Source organism: Pholcus phalangioides, unplaced genomic scaffold (genome assembly GCF_987345545.1).
Source record: "Pholcus phalangioides strain wild (caught in Gottingen) unplaced genomic scaffold, Ppha-v1.0 ptg000022l_1, whole genome shotgun sequence".
Taxonomy (NCBI): Eukaryota; Metazoa; Arthropoda; class Arachnida; order Araneae; family Pholcidae; genus Pholcus; species Pholcus phalangioides.
In genome coordinates, this window is record NW_028301615.1 from 7,702,400 (window position 1) to 7,722,893 (window position 20,494).

The following is a 20,494-nucleotide window of genomic DNA, read 5'->3' on the forward strand; positions in this document are numbered from 1 at the left end:
AGAAAGGGTCAATCACCGGGCGTTACCAGCCTGTCACTTCGGTTCAGCCCCCTCTCGACAGATTATCATACATGCCAATTACCCATTGTCACATATTGGGGGGGAAAGCATTCTAGAATCACGTGACACTGTGGTAATTTTGAAACGATTTTGTGAAAATAAGTAGCTTTTTTTGAAGAGGTTTTGTGTTCGACCCTGAGCCGTCGATAGGGTTTAACCAGGGTTGGTAAAAAAAACAGGTTTTTTTTTTAAAAACCAGGTTTTTTTTTGTTTAAATAGTATTAACATTAAAAAGAATAAAATTTCTGAAAAATCATTCAAACTTCAAATAATTAAAATAAATGTTTATTAATATAATTAACACTATTCCCATATTTAATTAATCAATAAATATTCCTTATATTTTAACTAAAGCCAACATTTGCAATTTAATTATTTTTTGCTCAACTCAATGGATTACTTTGTGTTTGACAATTCTTTTAATGTTATTATTAATAATATAATATAAAGATGTTTTCTCCAGTTACATTAAGTATGCTTAATTAGGAAACAATTTTGCAAGAACTATAATAAAAATTAGGTGAATATAATATATTTAATGAAGCATAAATAAAGCAGATTAATTAACAATGATTTGTGATATACAGGGTGTATATAATTAAGGTTCTGATTTCAAAACACTGTAAAAAAAAAAAGAATGATTGTCAGAATGACTTGAAAATTGACATGAATATTCCTGAAGAAATATTATTAAGGGCAAAAAAAGGACTTTAAAATGTAAAATTAATGACATCATCCAACACATGGGAAATTTGCTTGCAGAATGAAAACAATAGCCAGTCATGGCAAAATGATAGCTTAATTATAACATTCCACAATTTCATAATTCATGGAAACATCACAAAAAGAGTGAAGTAATTGAACAAATAACTACAACTTACTCAAGAAATGTTAAATATGTTGCCCACCGTGTTCTGGCTATGAGGTGAAAGCACAAAAATTCTTGTTTAACAACAGATCAGAGTATGCAATGGTCATGATGTGGATGCGCTTGCAATTCACCTCTATTAAATCAAATGCACCCCCACGTTAATATTCCTGAGGAACTTCTAACATATAGGAGATGCCCTGAAGCTTGCAATTCACCAAAGTTTGCAATCCGACCACTGTTCATAACATTTTGAGGTACCCCCTACAGCCAGGTCAAATGAACTGATGGCCGACCAGGTGTCGTGCAATCCTGTTATTGTCAAAACGGGTCTTCAGCAGCTAATTTACTGGTACCGCAATGTGCATCTTGATAGAAGATGTTCTATCCACACACTGATGCTGTGGAAGTGCCGAAATGTGGCTGCACACAATAGATTGTACTGCTGGATAAGTACAGCATCATTTACTTGCATATTTTGCACTTTTTTCTTTCACCAAAGAAAATTCCATTGCTTCAGGAGTATCCATGCAAATTTCCAAGTCAATCTGACCAGTACTTATGGTATAGTTTTTGAATCAAAACTTTAATTACATAGCTGCCAACTTTTGAAAATGAAAATTCGGGAGATTTTCACGCAAACCCGTATTTTATGCTAAAACCACTCCCTAATAAATACAATAGGGATTTTTCCAAATAAAATAGGGATTTTCCAAACATAAAAGTTAAAGCGTAGGGAATAAAATCCCTACTAAAGTCAAATTAAAATAGGGATTTTACACACATGGAAGTTAAACCCTTGGAAATAAAATTCCTACGCAAAAAACAAGTGAAATTAGAGGACAAAACTTCAATGATGTAAAAATAAATATTGTGTTCAATCAGAAACGCTGTGAACAAACATTCTCTGCGAATGACCCCAAAATCATCGGAAGATGAAGGAAAACACAGTCAATTTCTGAAGAACACTGACTTTTTGTGACACTTGCTTGATGTTTTTTTTTCATTTCACGAGTGATGGTGGCAGTCTTTCCATGACCGATGTTTATGTCCGTAACACAACTTGTACAAAAAGGAAAAGTCGGCCCTCTTCTTGAACGTTTGATGAAAGGAAATTCATCCGAATAAGTATCTTTAAAATTGATTAAATATGTTTTTGCTTATCATTATTCATGCTTTGTTATATCGCACGTACGTAACTTCAACAAAAGAAATTTTGACCATATGCGTATAACTAGAATCTTCAATTATTATCCAGGACTATTGGCTGCTAAGCCATTTCCGTGCACGATAAGACAAACAACTTTCTTGTTACCATCAGAGGGTTTGTAAAACTTCCTTAAAAAGGGAATTTCCCCATTTACGACGTGTGACGTCATTTCGAAAGGGAAAGAAAAGAGGCTTCATGCCCCACAGAAATTCCTTAGGAATTGTTTTCATAAGCGGGGATTTTTTTAATGAAGTAGGGAATTTTTAGGGACAATTAGGGATTTTTGTGATTTTCGTAAAAATTTGGGAGATTTAAGAACTTTTCGGGAGGTCGAGCGATGAAGCTAAAATTCGGGAGACTTGGCAGCTATGTAATTATAATCACCCTCAATATAGCTGATTATTCTTCATAAATCTGTTACTACTACTATACAGTAGAACCTTGATTAACTGGGCTTAACAGTATGAAAGTATAAAAAAACTACTATTGAATATTAAGACTGGGAGATATATATTAAGACTGGGAGATATACAGTAAGAGATGTGCTACTTCTTATGGGAAAGAAAATGAAAATGTATGTGAGGTAATGTAACTACTAGTGCATTAGTCTTTGTCCTTTAGGGACAGCTGGTGTCTTTATTGGATTATAGGACCACCTGCCCCTAGCATGATGGTATCACTACTGTTGCTGCTGCTTTGTGAAGGGGAAAAGAAACCTTGTGAGATAATACACCACTACATTTAGATGTATGATACAGTCCTTATTCATGAATTTGGTAAAGATATATTTTGGAATGAGAAAATTCAACTGCCCCTACTGGGAATCGAACCCACGTCCTTTCACTTTCCGGGTGAACGCTATAGACTAGACTACAGAGGCACCGAATTTCTCAATCTTTCCTTGGAGTTCGTGTACACTGGAAGGGACCGTATTGGCAGTTGAATTTTCTCTTTCCAAAATATATCTTCTTGTTAAAAAAAAAAACCTTCGTATGGTAGTGGAGAGTGACGTCATCCTTGCATAAGTCGCTGTATGGTGGCAGGGTCAGCAGTTGCGAGCTTTGGCTTGAGTTAGTCAGACCATCCATGTACGGTCCCTTTCAGTGTACACGAGCTGCAAGGAAAAATTGAGAAATTCGGTGCCTCTGTAATCTAGTGGTCTAGAGCGTTCACCCGGAAAGTGAAAGGACGTGGGTTCGATTCCCCACAGGGGCAGTTGAATTTTCTCTCTTTCCAAAATATATCTTCGTTCGCAACAGCCAGTTGTTTAATAAAATAAAAAAAAACCTTCATCAGAATGTAGCCAAAGGGTAGAAAATGTGGTAAGAATGAGAAATTTTGGCTCCTGTATATAACTTTAAATAACTAAGATACTTCATATGAAAAAATATATATATATTCAGGCCAATTTTATGAGACTTTTGAAAAAAAACCACTTATACCATCTTATCCCATTTAAAGATATACCATCAAAATATACCCCAAGAATATAAAATGTGATAAAAATAAAAACTTTTGGCTAATAATGAATCAATATGATATTTTTCAAGGAAAAGATATTTAGGCCACTTTCATTTGACTTTTTGAAAAAAAACCGAACTGGTTTTTTTTTAAAAACTGCTTGGTTAAAACAAAGGTTTTAAACCAACGTGGTTTAAACCAAACAACCCAAGTTATGCATCAACTGAAAGAATATTTTCAAATTTTATCTTAGAAATCATCTTGGCACAGATAGGGCAGCTAAATTAGTTGTGTTATCGAATGTTAAAAGGCGCTGCTGCGCTTGATTATTAGTGCTAGATTATTATGTAAGTTCAATTTTATTCTATTGCTTTTTTCTAATTTTCATGAGACAAATTTTTATCCCGCTCTTGTATCTTTCATGTTTTCATAAATCTAATACCTAACCTCAATTTCAATTCAATTCAAATGAATTCAAGTTCAATTTCAATTGTTCGATAACCTGTATGTCATGCAACCCTTTACATATACTGTATTGAATTTCAACATTTTATTATATTTAAAATGTAATAATAATGTAATATAAAGTTTATTATTTGATTATAGAAGTTACCTCTTTATCAAATTGTAAAGTTTTTCACTTATAGTTATAAATAGGAGGTTTTGGATAGTTTAGGACAGTACGGTAAATACTGTGGTTTTTACTGTAGCGTACTGTCCAAAACCTTGCCAACCCTGATATAACTACTTGTTTTAGCAGTTGGATGCAGACTTCCGTCAGAATAATTATCTTTTACGTTTTTTTTTGCTTAATGTGTTTAATTTGAAAGGCGTGATTGTGAGAGCCTGGCCAGCTCGACCGATTATGTTTTTTTATTGCAATTTAGAAATAATTTTGAAAAATTGCTTTTGTATGTAAATTATTTTCTGTGTGATGTTAGAATTTCTATTGAGAGACTGAGTATTACCGGTAGACAACTGGTCTTAGAATAAGATTTGAGTTGTATAAATACACTGCTCTTGTTTTCACTTATCGTATTTTAACTCTGATAACTTCTTGTTTGTTAGGTCAAAATGATTGACTGAGGTCGTTAAACTAAGAAAGTCATTATAACTTTAACTCTTGTTTTACGTATATTTCTCAGCTGGTTCGGTGAAAATGGTATTATCACAAAAAGTTTCATGCTGAAAGTCTAATAGCTTTTTACGAGTTCTACAGCACCGATCAGCTTATTATCGGCCTGCTCTGGATTATGAAACCCTCAACGGATTATCAGTGAAGAAGTCGATCTACATTCGACGATATTGGTATTACTAGTCTCCAAGAATTGCATCTCTAATCTCAGAGATCTTTGCCTGATCTGGCCATGGCCCCCACACGGCAGGGGTGCAAGCACCCCTTATCCACTTTGGATTAGAAATTTTGAAAATGGAGAACTAAAAACTATCTGTACCTGCAATATAAGGAGTAATTTTTCTGTGAAATGCCAAAAGTTTTGCCAAAAATGGTTGGAACGAATAATTATAAATAAATTTCCTTCACAAATTAAAGTCCATTTAAATTTTTTCTGAAGTATCTTATCTGTCACTACTAAAACATGAATTACTGAAATGACAAATAAAAAGCATATTAAAAACCTAGGCAGCAAGAATTTCTGCTGCTTGAACAAAATCTTATTCATCCTGATATGGCAAAAAAAAGTGTGTGCAGAATATAATAAGGGTTTCCATGAATTTAAAAAAGTGATTAAATTTAAAAGCGAAATGGGGAGAAAAACGAGAAAAATATAAAAATACCTTATTTACTACCATGTGCTAAAGATAAAAAAGCCTTCACCAAAACTGGCAAAATTTCTTTCATTCTCTCCAACGTTTTGGAAAGGTAGGACATTTATATATAATTGGTATCTCACAGAAGTTATGTATATATAAAATGAGCATGATCCCAGTACACTCCTCCTCTAACAAACACAGGAATGGACCGTGCGACCATATTGGGCGCCGCTCTAGGAGGGGTGCCAAATGGAGTTGAAACGGTGAGAAAAGCTTTGTCGACCAAAAACAAACGTAGTCAGTAACACCAAAAATAGGTTCTGCATGGGTAGATGATTTTTTCCTCGAGCCAGCCGTTTGCCAAATCCGGAATTTTTCCGATGTGAAATTGTAATGATCAGCAACCGCCGACGATAACCACACGACCACATAGCGGCTAGACGAAAAAAATATGGAGCTGGGAGTTTTTACAGATCCCATTTCTTCCCAACAGTCTCTGAAAAATTTCAGTAATTTAAACGAGTAAACCAATCCCCTTTTTGATTCTTTGCAAAGGCGCGTGTGCGATCTTGCAGGAAATAAAGCGATTTTACGCCGTAGATATGCCGTCTTTGAACGCAGGTTGGTAGCGGAGAAATTACCGTTATTTTCAGTATATAACCCGCAGGAGAAAAACACTCCAAAATCGGAAAATTCTGCATATTCATTCAGGGACTGAATGAATATGCCCGCGGGTTATACAAATAACGGTACAGGACCGTTATTGAACTACTTCAAAGTAGTACCACTACTTTCCAAGGTCACGAGATGACGTGATTGAGGTAGATGGTGGGCAATGAGGAAAATTAAAATTTCCCTTCTATATCTTTTTCCTTGTCTCGGAAGGAACGAGTCCCGTGAACAAAATCCAGTGTCATGCTTCTTTTCCTAATTTCCAAGTATTTGACGCACTACGTGCATTAACGGTACCTCCGCAAACCCCAAACAAGAATTGGTACAAATGCACAGGGATTCAGTGCCTTGGCACACCATGTAGCAAGAGAACCGTTTCGGTGCAATTAGCGCAGCTCCCCTGCCACACAGTGGGGGTGCCGACAGTCTATATTTAGGAAAGTTATTTTCCGGGTATTATGCTGAGGTGAGCTCGGAAAGAAAAGTCATCACGTCTCCGCCGGGACTCGAACCCAGGCCCTCTTGCATACCGGGCAAGCATGCTACCATCTACACCACTGGAGACACATGAATCTGCCTTCCTAATTTCACGCACTGTGTCGTGAGGCGCTGAAGTAGAGGCAGCCCACAGTCTATATTTAGCCCACAGATCTTCTATGCTTCTTTTAATAACAAACTTTTTTAAACAAAGATTTTTAAATCTAAGACATTTATACAGGAATTCAAAAACAAACTTAGCAAGATGAAAAAAATTAAGCCAGATTTAGATTTACGAAACAAGATGGAAAGATTAAAACAAGATTAAAATTTTGTAATTTAAATCAATGATTTTAAATCAATGATTTAAATTGTGATTTTAATTATGATTTATATCAAGCTGATTTCAATCAGCTTACCCTGGTTTCATTATATAAGAATAAACTTTTCAGTTGGCGAGTTGTTGCCATTGCTGCAATAAAATAAATGTTCCTAATCCTTCTAATGAATGAAGCGCTCGGTTAAACAGTACAATGAATTGGTTATAGACCATCACAATAAATACCATCTGTACAGAATAAGGTGTGGCTTTTTTACTGGTATCTTGAAAGTAAGAATGCTAGATTGTTAAAATGGAATTAGGGAGGGGTGGTACAGAGAAAGAGGGAGAGAAACTATCTTTCTAAGGAGGGGAACTGTTTTTTTCCACACTTATATTCACAGCATGTGAAGCTGTACGTCAAAATTTTTCTCAAAAACATTTTTTTATTTTATTTTAATTTTTCAGTGAAATCTCGATATAACGATATTCTCGAGACCATGAAAAATATCGTTGTAGAAGGGTTATTGCTATATAGAGAGGCAGCACTTTAATATTAGGCTATAGGCATTGCTAAATAAGACGAAAAAATATCGTTGTAGTAGGATTTATCCATAGCCCCCACAAGGGGTGGGCTGGCAAGGCTGCAGTCCTGGGGCCCGGGACGATTTTCATTATTTTTGTTTTTTAACGTTATAAACCCATCATAAAAGGGCCCGCAAAAGTCTGGTGGGGGGGGGGGAGCCCGCAAAAGATTCCAGCCTAGGGGCCCTAGTCCAGGATGTGGGGGCCATGGATTTATCGTTGTATCAGTGACATTGTAACGAGATTTCACTGTATATAAACACATAAATAAACGTATGCAATCCACTAAAATCCAACAAAAAGTTTATTGACTGGAAGATGAAATTAAAATTACAAGATATACAGAAGACTGGATGTTGTGAAGATATTTATTATTTGAGATGTTAATTTTTTTAAGGAAGGAAAAAACTCATCTCTGCCTCTACCGGGAGTCGAACCCGGGTCCCTCGATTGCCGGACGAGTGCTCTGACCACTAAGCTACAGAGGAGATGGAGATTTTCCTTCGCTAGAGCGTATATATGCCGAACGGAACCGTGCAATGGACGGTGAAACCGATCAGCTAATAGCTCATGGACGACAAGCCACCAGAGGGCTATATATATGACATGAATGTCGCTCTCCACTTGTTAATACAAGATATACAGAAGACTGGATGTTGTGAAGATATTTATTATTGGAGATCTTAATTTTATTATTTTTGAATAATACAAATAGGTAAGAAACTTTGATGAATAAATAAAAAATAGCCGTCCAGGGCACCGCCATAGAAATTACATACCAGAAAGGGCTCCATGGGTCAAAAAAGGTTGAGAAGCGCTGCAATAAACCCATTAATCCTCAAAAGACTACAAGTCCTGATATATGTTTTTAATGACTTCTTGCATCAAACCGTTGTTTCGAATATTATTATTGCATAATCTAATTATATTTAATATTATTGCATAAAGATTTAAATAATTATACTTCAATCAAGATAGAGAGACAACAGAATTAGTTAGACACTGAATAAAAATACATGCCTATAATCCGCAGAAGCTAATTTCGATACTTTCTAAACAAAATATCACCGTTAATGTGATGAAGTGAGAAGTTATCCATACACCTTGATGACGCAACTGTAATTTTTTTATGGCCACCGTATCATTATGAAAATTATAGTTATTAGCGATAAATGTATACGTGGTTGTTAATCACAAATTATCAGAGTGGATCCATTATTTATGACATCCCAGAATTATAGATTCCTCCTATATGCAGGGCCGTCTTAAGAGCATCATGGGCCCAAGGGCCAAATGATTTCTCTGAGGCCCTACCTACCAGGCAAATTCTCGAAAATCTCAACCACATCTCTCTTTTGTGAAGCCTTTTTTATCTTGAGGTCTCCCGGGCAGTGCCGTCTTAAGGCATGGACCCACCCGGGCACAGCTCAGGGACCTCAAGAGAAAAGGGGCCTCACAAAAATGAGATCTGGTTGAAATTTTAAAGAATTTGCCTGGTAGGGCCTCAGAAAAATCACTTGGCCCACGATGCTCTTAAGACGGCCCTGCTCCCTGGCAGTGCCCTGGTGGGCCCATGCCTCAAGATGGCACTGCTTTTGGCAGTGTTCTATACATAACCAATTTCAATGAACGCGCGGATGATGCAATAAACTGGTTTTGATTTTATAAGAAATACAGAGATATGTATTGTGTGTGAGATGTTCATTATTTGTATCAGAAAAAAGCTCGTGTCTCTTTCATAACACACTGCATTCCAATTCAAATCCAAGACAATAACAGATATTCAGTACAATAAAATAAAAGAGAAAAAAACAGAAACCGTGTTTCGACAATGTTAGTAAGCGATGAGCAATCATCACGGTGTTTATCCGTTTTCCTAAAAAACGGGTTGTCAATCTCAAACATTTTCCACCCGCGCCGCCCATTTCTCTTATGAAGAGCCATTGGCGTACGCAAAGGGGGGGATTTGGGGTTCTAACACTCCCCCCCTTAAGCCAAGATTATAGTGTTATTTTGCCGGAAAAAACGTAAACCCCCCAGAAGGAAAACCAAATTTGAACCCCCCCCCCACCCCCAAGAAAATTCTGCGTACGTCTATGTGAAGAGCAGTTGTAAGAAAAGCATTTCTTTGAAAAACCTTTGTCAAGACCACCCCTGACAAAGGTTGGTGCGCACAGTTTGAGAACCCCTGCTAATCCATCAACGTGTTGACAAATACAGGGCCGTCATTTGAGGGAGGGGGGGGGGCTTTTGAAAATACACTAAAAATGGTATATATACATACAAAAATATATATATATACTAGGGGGCTCTGCCCTCCCCGTCACCTTTGGTGACCAACCACCCCCCTTTTTCCCATCACAACATATCTTGTTCGTTTCGTCCCACTTCATCAGCGTACTATGGAAAGGGACATGTGAAAGCACCAGCTTACTGAAGAAGCGAATTTTATAATAAGAAAACAACAAAAAACAAATGTGATTCATCAAGTACCCCCAGAAAACTTGCCCATGGGGGTCCCCAGACTCCAATTCGCTGAATTTTAGTGGGGCCCAGACTGGATTTATCTCGGGCTACCGATGTGTTGCAAATTTTATATTGTTAAACAACAAAAATCAATGAGATTCATCAAGGGACACCCAAAATGAAACCTGTCAACATTTCCATGGGGCCCCGACCTGGAGACTTGGACATCTCCCTGGTGAGGGGCCACGAAAATTTTAAATTTTTATCAATTTTACAACGAATGAAATCCAGGACCCCCATTCAGCAGCAGGGACCCAATACTCAGATTTTTAGTGGGGGACGCAGACTGAATTCTGGATTTATCACTGGCTTCCGCTGTTGCAAATTGCACAATGTTAAACAACAGAAAAGAATGAGATTCATCCAGGGCCCCCAAAGGAGAACCTGTAAACATGGGGCCCCCGACTTGGAAACTTGTCGGTCATCCCCGGTGCGATCGCCATGAAAATTTCCATTTGTATTCATTTTATCAACGAATAAAATCCAGGGTCCCCAACCAATTACCTGGGACACCAATTCGCATACTTTTAGTGAGGCCCCCAGATTGGCTTTATCTTGTGCTTTCGTTGTTGCAAATTCTAAAACGTTAAATAACAGAAAAGAATGACATTCATCCAGGGCCCCCAAAATGAAACGGTCCCCTCGGAGCTTGTCATACATCCCCCCTGTGAGTGCCACGGCAAATGTTCATTTGTATTCATTTTACCATCCAGGCCCCCCCCCCATCAATTACCCGTCACCGAATTCACAAATTTTATGGTGTCCCCAGACTGGATATAGCTTGAGCTTCCGCTATCGCAAATTTTTCAATGTTAAAGCAGCAAGAAAACAACGAGATCCATCAAGGGCCCTGGAAATCAAACCTTTTAACTTCCCCACTAAGGTATATGTGCAATACCCCCGGGTACCCCGACCCTGTGTGTTGGGAGCACTGGTGTTATATGTATATGATACATATACATACCTCTCAGCATAACCCCCCCCCTCCCCCACAAGGGCAGGGCTGACAGGACCCGGAACGATTCTCATCACTTTTTGATTTTTCACACTATAAATTAACCACAGAGGGCCCCCGAAAAGCTGGTTTGGGGGCTCGCCATCTATTCCAGTCTAGGGGCCCTGCTGTAGGAAGTGGGAGCCTCTCAGTACATGCACGTAACTTGGTCCAGATGGGTTAAATGGGTCCCGAATATGCTAGAGTTAAATGAATACTTGACCTAAAATCGTAACCGATTTCCATCACTCAAAAAACGTCACTCACTTCCATAACAAAATCTTCACTAATTTCGGTTGCTTAGAAACAGGCCCTTTTCGAGTTTGATTTTATATTATAGAGTAGATATACATAAATTGAGTTCATGTTCTTTGCCTGCTCCCTTCCCTGGAAAACGTTGAAATGACATTCCTGGAAAAATATCTACAAATTTTCGTTGAAATTCTAAGAACATGTTCAGTATTGAGTAGAAAATTAATGTCGACCAGCAATTCTCAACCTTTTTTCTGAGTCACGGAACCCTTTTTGGTATATAATTTCTATGACAGAGACCCGTACGCCACATTTTTTTTTCATTTGGTCATAAAATTTACTGATTCACTTTACTTTAATTGAGTGAACGTGGATCCCCCTAAACCAGTGCACGTGGAGCACCCCCCCCCCCCGGCCATGTTTTGTTGCCTACGTCTCATGGCAGTACATTTCTTATTAAAAGCTCTTCAGAGACAATTGAAAAGATGAAATGTGAAGGATGGAATTTGCGCCCCTCCTGATACTACGTCCAGGAAACCAGACCAACCCTCCCCCCTAGTTGCAGCACTGTCTGTTCATCAGAAGGAAGTTCTCTTCACATAGTGTAGTTTTCCATGCAAAAAGCGCAATGGGATGGGCGGAAATTTGCGAAATATTTATCTCGTTAGTTCCAGTAAAATTTTGAAAAATATTCACATCTAAAAAAATGACGGGGGAATAAATGCGTAAAATGCTACCACAACAATCGTCAAACTTTTAAATTAGGATAGACTGGGTTAAGCACCATGGGAATCGAAAAGAAGAGAGAGCGCCAAAAGTGAAAAAAAATCTGAAGCACTCCCTCCAAACCAAATGGGTTCCCTCAGAAGTTCTCTTTTTTTTCCAAGAGAGTGAGGAGAAAAAAAAAGGGAGAAAACTGACCAATCCCCAAATAGCGTCTGATTTTACCTCGCGATGAAAACAAACCGGCTTGTAAGAGTCGCGTACCTCTTGAGCTGCCTCTTTCTCCTCCTCGTCTCGCTGCCCGAGTATGTGAGGCGCAGTACATTTGTTTTCGCTGCTATTTCGTACCTCTCCGCTCACATCCCCAGTATGTGTTCGGCCTTAGTTCTGTTATGGTAATCTTTAGTTTTCACCTGCCACAAGCATTTCTTATTCCTATACGTTTCAATGAATTCTTCTAAAAATTCGCGCTGCCTGTTTCGACGATCACTCGTCATTGTAAACCTCGAGTCGTGAAAACTAAACTGAACTCAGAACTAATCTCAGGTGGAGTGTTGAAATCGGTGTTTCCCAAAGTAGGACTATTCAGGCTATGAATGGACACAAGGGGGTGATGGGAGGACAAGATGAAAACATCAGTTTTCGAAAACCAAGGAAGCCTTTGTAAACATGGGCCTTGGGCAAAAAAAAAATAACTAATATTGCACACAGAAATTCGTACTTGTTTCATCGGAGCTAGTGTTTTTTTCTCCCTTTGAATGTGCACTGTACATTCCAGATGTATTGTAACTGTAAATTGATCGGTAAAGCCTACTGTCACAGATCTCCACACCATCTGGGGTCCTGCATCCCCGGGGGCTGGTTTTACTAATGAATATTGTCATTATTCGAGCCATTTCCCCCAACCCCCACAAAGATATTGGTATCAGGATTCTAGTTTCAGAGCCAGAGATGATTCCATTCATTCTTTTTTCCCCACGTTAAAAAATTCACTATAGTGGCGGCTCGGCAGAGAATAGCCTCTGTGCCCTGCGGCAGGATGTGGGTGGGGAGGGGCAGGGGGGTGACGCCCAAGAGCCGCGACGCAAACTTTGAGGAAGACTGCTGTAACAGAAGATGTTTGTTGAATCTACACCATAAGTACAATAATGTATTTTGATGTTACTAAAACCTCTCATAATGACCGATTTTCATGACTTAAGTAAAAGGCACTACTGCCTACTCATGCTTATCAAGAATGCTATCCATATCTACAGTGATTATGACAATACATATAGGCAATAAAAGAGAAATTTTGGTATTACAATCGACGCCCGATATAACGACCCCTTCGTCCCATCGAGAATGGACGTTATATTTTGAGCAAGGTCGTAGCGAGGGGGAGACTTGGGTTGTGGTCGGGCCTGATTGGGACGATCGTTATATAAGTAAAACATAAAACATTTGGGACTTAAACTACCAGTCTTTGTCGCTATAACGTGAAGTTGTCATAATGAGCATCGACTGTATCTTCGAAAACAAGAATCGTTTCTCCTCTGAATATACAGATAGGGTCCTTCAGCATCGTATGATAGCATTTTTTTCTCGCAATAGCATCGATTTAAAAAAAATAATTTTTTTGACTTGGAAAATTTTTATGGTAACTTATGTAGTGTTTTTCTTTGAAAGAAAACTGAATTTTCACACGACCTCTTACGATTTATTCGACTCAATTAGAAATTGACTTATTATTAAGCATAGTATGTACATTAATAGTATTACTCAATGATATAATTATATTATCAATCGTATATCTCCTTCAAAGAATTTTTCGATTGTTTTCTTACGTTTAACTAGCGTAATTTCATCTGAATTTTTTTTTTTTCAATGTTTGAGCTGAAAGTTGAAATTCGTTGCAATCTGATGAGATGTGTCCAAAAAACAAATTCAATGAGATTCATTAAATGTAAAAGAAAATAATAAATATCAGTGATTTTTGTCCTGTTGATGCTTTGCTGGTTTTCGGTCAAGAAAGAAGTGGGAATCCTGCGTTTGAATTAACTAACTCGTATAAACACCTGCTTGATTTCTAGGAATCTTGATTTCTAAAGGAAGTACATGTGAAAGAATACTAAAATAATCTGATGTCACAGGGCCCCTAAAATCTCCAAGAACCCTGGTTAGAGACCTCCTCTCTAAATAATCAATAAACAATTAATAGTCATAGCACATTATTTGAATATAGAGTTTGTGTGTTTCGGTGCATAATTTCGGCCAAATTTATTAAAAAGAGTGATTTCAGAAACAAAATTGCGAATTTTAACAATGGTAGAAATATTTCTAAAATTTTATTTCATATGATTTATTTATTTATTCGATATGAAATTGTAAGAAAATATCGTGAAAATTACGCCATTAGAAGAATTTCTTCTAATTAAATGGAATCCCTCTCCAAAACAAGTTATTCAGCTATTATTGTTCTATTACATTATCAATGAAAAAAGAAGAGGGAAGAAAGAAGGGCGAATATAAGAAAGCTGGAAAAAATAACTGCGTAGTTATACCTGATGGCCATACACGCTCAGTTATACCTGCGCAGGCATAACTACAGTTATACTGAATCGAAAAACCATTCCCTTCAGGTCGCCTGTGCAGGTCAACTGATGGCCCCTACACACGCTCAGTTATGCCCGCACAGTTGGCCTGTACAGTCATAACTGTGCAGGTATAACTGAGCGTGTGTAGGGCCCTTAAAGGCTGTCTTGGCGCAAATCGGTATGTGGGTATTCTTCATGCTTCAATGAACTCTGTCAGTTTCACGCTTGAGTGAGCTGTGCTTTTTGTGTTGGTGTTTGTTAAAAGATGTACTCAAAAATTGTTGATATAAATTTTGGAAATAAATTAAATTTCTTAATATAAAAAATTTGAATTTTTATTAAATTTAATATTTTTAATATTTGATACAGAAAAAAATTCGTAGCAGTGATCATTTAGTAATAAAGGGAGTAAATTACTTTAAATTAATAATTAAATTCTTAAAATAATAAAATAAATTAATTGTTGAATTACTTTAAATTAAAGCTTTAATACAAAAGGAGTATTATTTTAATGTAATCAGGGGTCTGTCCAGCCGGAATTTGGGTCCGGAAAACGGACCCTTCACAAAATTCCGGGGCTAAAAAACGGACCCTTCACAAAATTCTGGGGCTAAAAAACGGACCCTTCACAAAATTCCGGGGCTAAAAAACGGACCCTTCACAAAATTCCGGGGCTAAAAAAAAGGATGTTTCACAAAATTTGGAGGATAATAAACGGATCCATCACAAAATTCCAGAAAACGAACCCTTCATGAAAATTACGTCGTAAAAAACGAACTTTTGCGACTGCTGTGCGACAAAATTCTTATCAGTTATGACCCTAGTTGTAATAGAAAGCCATTGATCTTTTTTTTTAAGCATGTATTGTTGGCCCAACACCACCACCCCCTCCCCCATAGATGAGTAATCTTATCTATAGAAGTTGTTGGTTGGATACCGGAAAACATGACCTTGAAAAGGCGATCGGAGAAAGAGCGTGACCTTGAGAGGGCTTTCCTTGTTTCTAGTCTTCTGGTTAGGACATCCCGCTGGTTGACCACGGATTGACCGCGTCCGATATTTTATCGCGCAACCTATGCCATTATACAAACGCTTTAGCCCCGCACTTCTCCTCAAATGGTCTTTGAATCACAACAACAATCATCAACAATTGTAGAATTGGATTTTTTGTGCACGTTTTTTTTCCTGTATTGCGCTTTCATTTTTGAAAATTTAATATGAAGCGTGGTCGACCACCAACAGGTGGAAATTCAAGGAATAGTGATTACTACATTAAAAAAATACGGCCAACTGACGTTAGGGGATGCAGCTCCATAACATCGTTTTTTAAACGAGGATCTGAAAACGTCACCAAAAAGACGTCAGATACAGATAATTCCAATTGTGCTAACCCGGAAAAAATTACTGAAACATTGCTTCCTTCATCGGTTTCGAACCACGCTGTCGAAACCTTGGAAACGGCGCGATACATTACCGATTTATCGGAGGCGCCTAAAGACATTACCGATTTATCAGAAGCGCTGAAAGACATTTCGGATTCTTCGAAAGACATTGCCGATTCGTCGGAAGACAATTCCGTTTCTTCGAAAGACATTACCGATTCGTCGAAAGCGGTGGAAGACATTGCTGATTTATCGGAAGCGCTGAAAGATGCTACGAATTCGTCGGTAGAGCCGGATTTTAAGAAAATTTCATCTACAGAAGCTAGAAAAATGGGTCTAAAAGTACCGAATTTGTTGAACATCGCACGTTTTGAGAAGCTTCACAGTTGGCTATGTTACAGCATTTCTGCATCTGGCTTTCTTTGCAAAATATGTTCTACATTTTTTGATAAGGGACCCTGGATTGACCAAGGGGGTGCAATTTGATGATCACCCAACACGATGTGTCAACAAGCATATATATAGCCAGAAACACAAACAAGCTGTGAGTGCATCAAAAACTAGGAAAATGATAATAAAAATGAAATAAAATAGGAAAATGAGGTTGCTGTTTAATTAGTATTACTTTCACTGCTATTTTGAACGTTTTCACAAAAATAAGGTACATTTTCACAAAAATAAGGTACATTTTCACAAAAACAGGACCCTGTGCAAAAAGTCTGGACAGACCCCTGGTAATAATAATTTATTACTACTGTAAATTATATGGCATTTTCTTCGGTTTAATTTCTATACCGCAGCAAGAGAGTGCCACCTGCTAACAATTAGCCATTCTTCTTATGTTCACCTTCTTTTATAGCCATATATCGTCTTTTTTACTTTCTCGACAAAAGCTACTCATATGGGCTTTTTAAATAGGTGACAAATGCAGTAGTGACAAATAAAAAGATTGAGCATTCCTGCTTGTCAAGGCTGCAGTTACGTCTATAGCCACCTTAAGGGCATGTCCCCCCAAGGGCAGGGCTGACAGGGATGCAGCCCTGGGGCCCTGGCTGATTCTAATCAATTTTTTTTTTTTAAATATTTTATTTGTTTCCAAAGTTAAATAACACATGAAACAGTGAAATCTCAATATTTGTTGTCAAGAGGCCTGAGCCTGTACAGAGCAACTAATTAAAGATAAAGACGAAAGAAACAAAAAAATAACAAAACTTATCATTAAAAAAAAAAAAAAAAATAGTTAAATAATGAAATGAATTTTCAAATAAATTATTGTAATAATTATGCTGATATACAAGTTTAACATTTGATATAATAACAATTGATATGAGGCAACTACAGGCGTATGGATAATAATATAATTCGCTTCTATAATTGAAAATTATATATCGAATCTATATCGTCTATTGCTATTAGAAATTTAAAAAGTGATTTTTTAAATGATGCAAACCTAGATATATTCTGTATTACCAACGGTAAAGCATTAAATAGTTTAGGAGCAACGTAGTAAAAATGTTTGCGAAATATTTCTTTTCTAAATGAGGGTATGCAATAAATTTCGTTTGGTCTTCTCAATGATATGGACTCTCTTTGAGTGCATATTGATTTATTCCGATATATGTAGAGTATGATTCGGTAGATGGTGTTATGTCTTATGGGGAGTAGATTTAAATTTCTATAAATTGAGATTTGAGAACAAGCACTGTAAATAGTTTTAAAACATCTGTTTTGAATAGAACAAATAGGCAGCAGATTTGTCTTGTAATCGCCACCCCAGATGATGATACCATAATTGACAATTGAATAAAACCAGTCATAGTAAATTTCTCTCAGAAATTCTACTGTTACCTTTTGTTTCAGATAATAGAATTTATATACAATAAAACGTAGTTTTTTCGCTATTTCTAGTGCATGAAGTTTCCATTTTAGATTGCTACTAATATTAAGTCCTAGATATTTGATATTTTGTACCTGCTGAATTTTTTGGCAGGAACAGTCGAGGTTCATCAAACATATTGGGCTATGGAATTTTAGATTAAAATCAATTTCAGAGTAAATTAAGTTGAGACGACTATAAATTCATTTTAGAGTGACCCATCGAAGATTCCAATCTGAGAGCCCGGCTGCAAGATGTGGGGGCCATGCTTAAGGGCATCGGAAGAAAGGTCCTCTCATGCTGCAGCAGGGATCCTGGGTGGGATCTCTTACCGGACGTCCATTCTGAATTTACAGTGTGGAAAAAAAAAAAGAAAATTATAAGAATTCTCCTATAGGCTGGATTTTGTCAGCCCATCCTGCTGGGGGCCATGGTCGAAAATGTTTTATACGAACAGTGATCGGCTTCAGCTTGATGCATGGAACTGATTATTAAAAAAACGGAGTTTTCTACCCCTTCTGCGGAATTAACAATATATTTTTTGTATTAAAATTATGTGCCATAAGTGCTCGAGCAGCCGGGCCGTCTTAAGAGCATCACAGGCTTTCCCGGGCCAAGTGATTTTTCTGAGGCCCTACCACGTAAATTTTGGAAAATTTCAACCAGATCTTATTTTTGTGAATATAATGCGACAATGCCTTAAGACGACACTGTCGAACAGCCAGTGTTTACGCAACAAAAACACTGCGATGATGACGTTATCGAGAGCACTGCCGTGGCGCTTTTAGTGAAATTTCTAGGAGGCCAAAATAGCGCTAAAGACGCCAAACAGGAAAGCGGCGTTGCTAATGCGCTATTCTTGATGGGCAGTTGCTTTACCTAAAAGCATATAATAGAATCATCCGGCATGACGTAACGTGACGTAGCCAGTGTTCTTCTCGTGGTCAGTGGACTATAATTTTAAACTAATGAGAGGAAAAAAAATCCTGAGACTGATAAAAATTTTGGACTTCATGAATCAAAAATAATTGGAAGAAATAATTCCAGCATAAATAAAAATTCCGAATTTATGGGAAAGGGGGGAATTTCAGAATTCATGAAAGCCTCCAATAGTTTACTGTTAATGGGGGATGGGGAGGGGGGACCACAAAGCATGGTGTTCAGTGCGACTGCTCCTGTCGCACATTCCTAAGAGCATCTCTCATTTTCACAGCGGAAATCACTTTCTCATTTCTCCTTCACAGCCTCAACAGTTTTCTCCACTGAGGGGCAAAGCAAAAAATTGGGGAAACAAGGGGGGGGGAGACTAAGGTGAAGAGTTGCTTGGCTAGTCAGTGAATATCTGTTGTTTAAATTTTGTTGGCTGGGATTTTTGGCGGGCACACCAGGTGCACACCCTAGGCCGCGTAAAACCCAAAAACTAAAACATTACACTTTCTTTTAATTTAGGGAGCATAGTATTAACTTTTGCGTCCGGGGTGTCAGCTGACTTTAACCCGCATCTGCCCCCCCCCCCCCACAAGCAAAACTTTACACTGACCCTTCTGTAGTGAATTTACAGCTTGAAAAAAAATCCCAAAAAATTATGGTAATTGTCCCAGGCCTGTTCCCACGTCGACCCTACCCCTGTGGGGTCAAATGCAGAATTTGACCATACGGAAATCGGGCGTCGACATCTGCACAACAATTTTACCAAATTTAAGAGTTAAACTTGAAAATTATTGGCAACATTACCAGTTTAAACGACAGCAGATTGTTTTTCGACAGTGAATTACATATACACAAAAGAAAGCAAAAAAAAAAAAAAAAGGCATTTAAATAAAAGCAACCTTACGTGGGGTATAGAATCTAGTTCATCAATACGTCACTACTATGAAATCATTTGAACTTGAAAAAAACAAATCTTGGCGCTTTTTTTTTGCTCACATAAGAGCGTTTCATTATTCCAATAGTAGAGCAAATTCGTAATTATTACTATCTGACATCTATTCAATCTATTTGACTATCTTACACGAATGGCAAGGAATGGTACGATTCTCTGCATGTAGCTGGTCACCCGACAGAGATGAATGGAAAAAAATATACACCATAGGAAGTACAGCAGAAACGATTTTTTTCTCTGCATATGACAGGTATATTGCATATCTATTCAAGGTGGTCGCTGTGGTGGTCGAGTGGTTATAGTGACGAACTCGCGATGCAAGGATCCGGGTTCGAATCCCACAGTGGTGGTCGGCTGAAGTTGTTTTCTGTGGTTCCCAACTTCAAGGCGCAAATGCGGGCCGATCTCCCCGTTAAAAAGTCTCGCCACAGAGAGCAACAGTCCTACAACGATAAATCATTCAATCATAACACTTCCCCACTCATGGTTAAAAAAAAACTCCCCCCCCCCCCAGTGATTATGTAACACGTTTCCTGCCGATGCGAAATTATACAGTTCGGTTCACGCGGCCTATTCCTAGGAAAACCTGGCTTAACGACGGGTTTTCCTAAGAATAGGTTTGTTGCGCAGCGTGAACCAAATTAAACTATTTCGCGCCAACAGAAACGAGTTACATAATCACGCTACGCGTTTGTGTTTTCCTAGCGAGGCGCATCAGATCAGGGCTTTCAGTTTTCTTAAAAACGCAACCGCTTTAAGCCAGAAATGATGGGCCGACTGGCCAAGCTGCCCAATATACCGAAACCGTTCCAAAAATAAGATGTTGAAAAAGAAAAAAGCCTTTTTTTCCCCCAAAAT

General features: G+C 37.8%; 1 protein-coding gene across 4 annotated transcripts in view; it reads right to left on the bottom strand.

The window, feature by feature from the left end:
- The window catches only part of LOC149069412 (eukaryotic translation initiation factor 4E type 2-like), a 350,991-nt gene that overhangs the window by 329,717 nt on the left and 780 nt on the right, over positions 1–20,494 (bottom strand). The window lies entirely within an intron of this gene.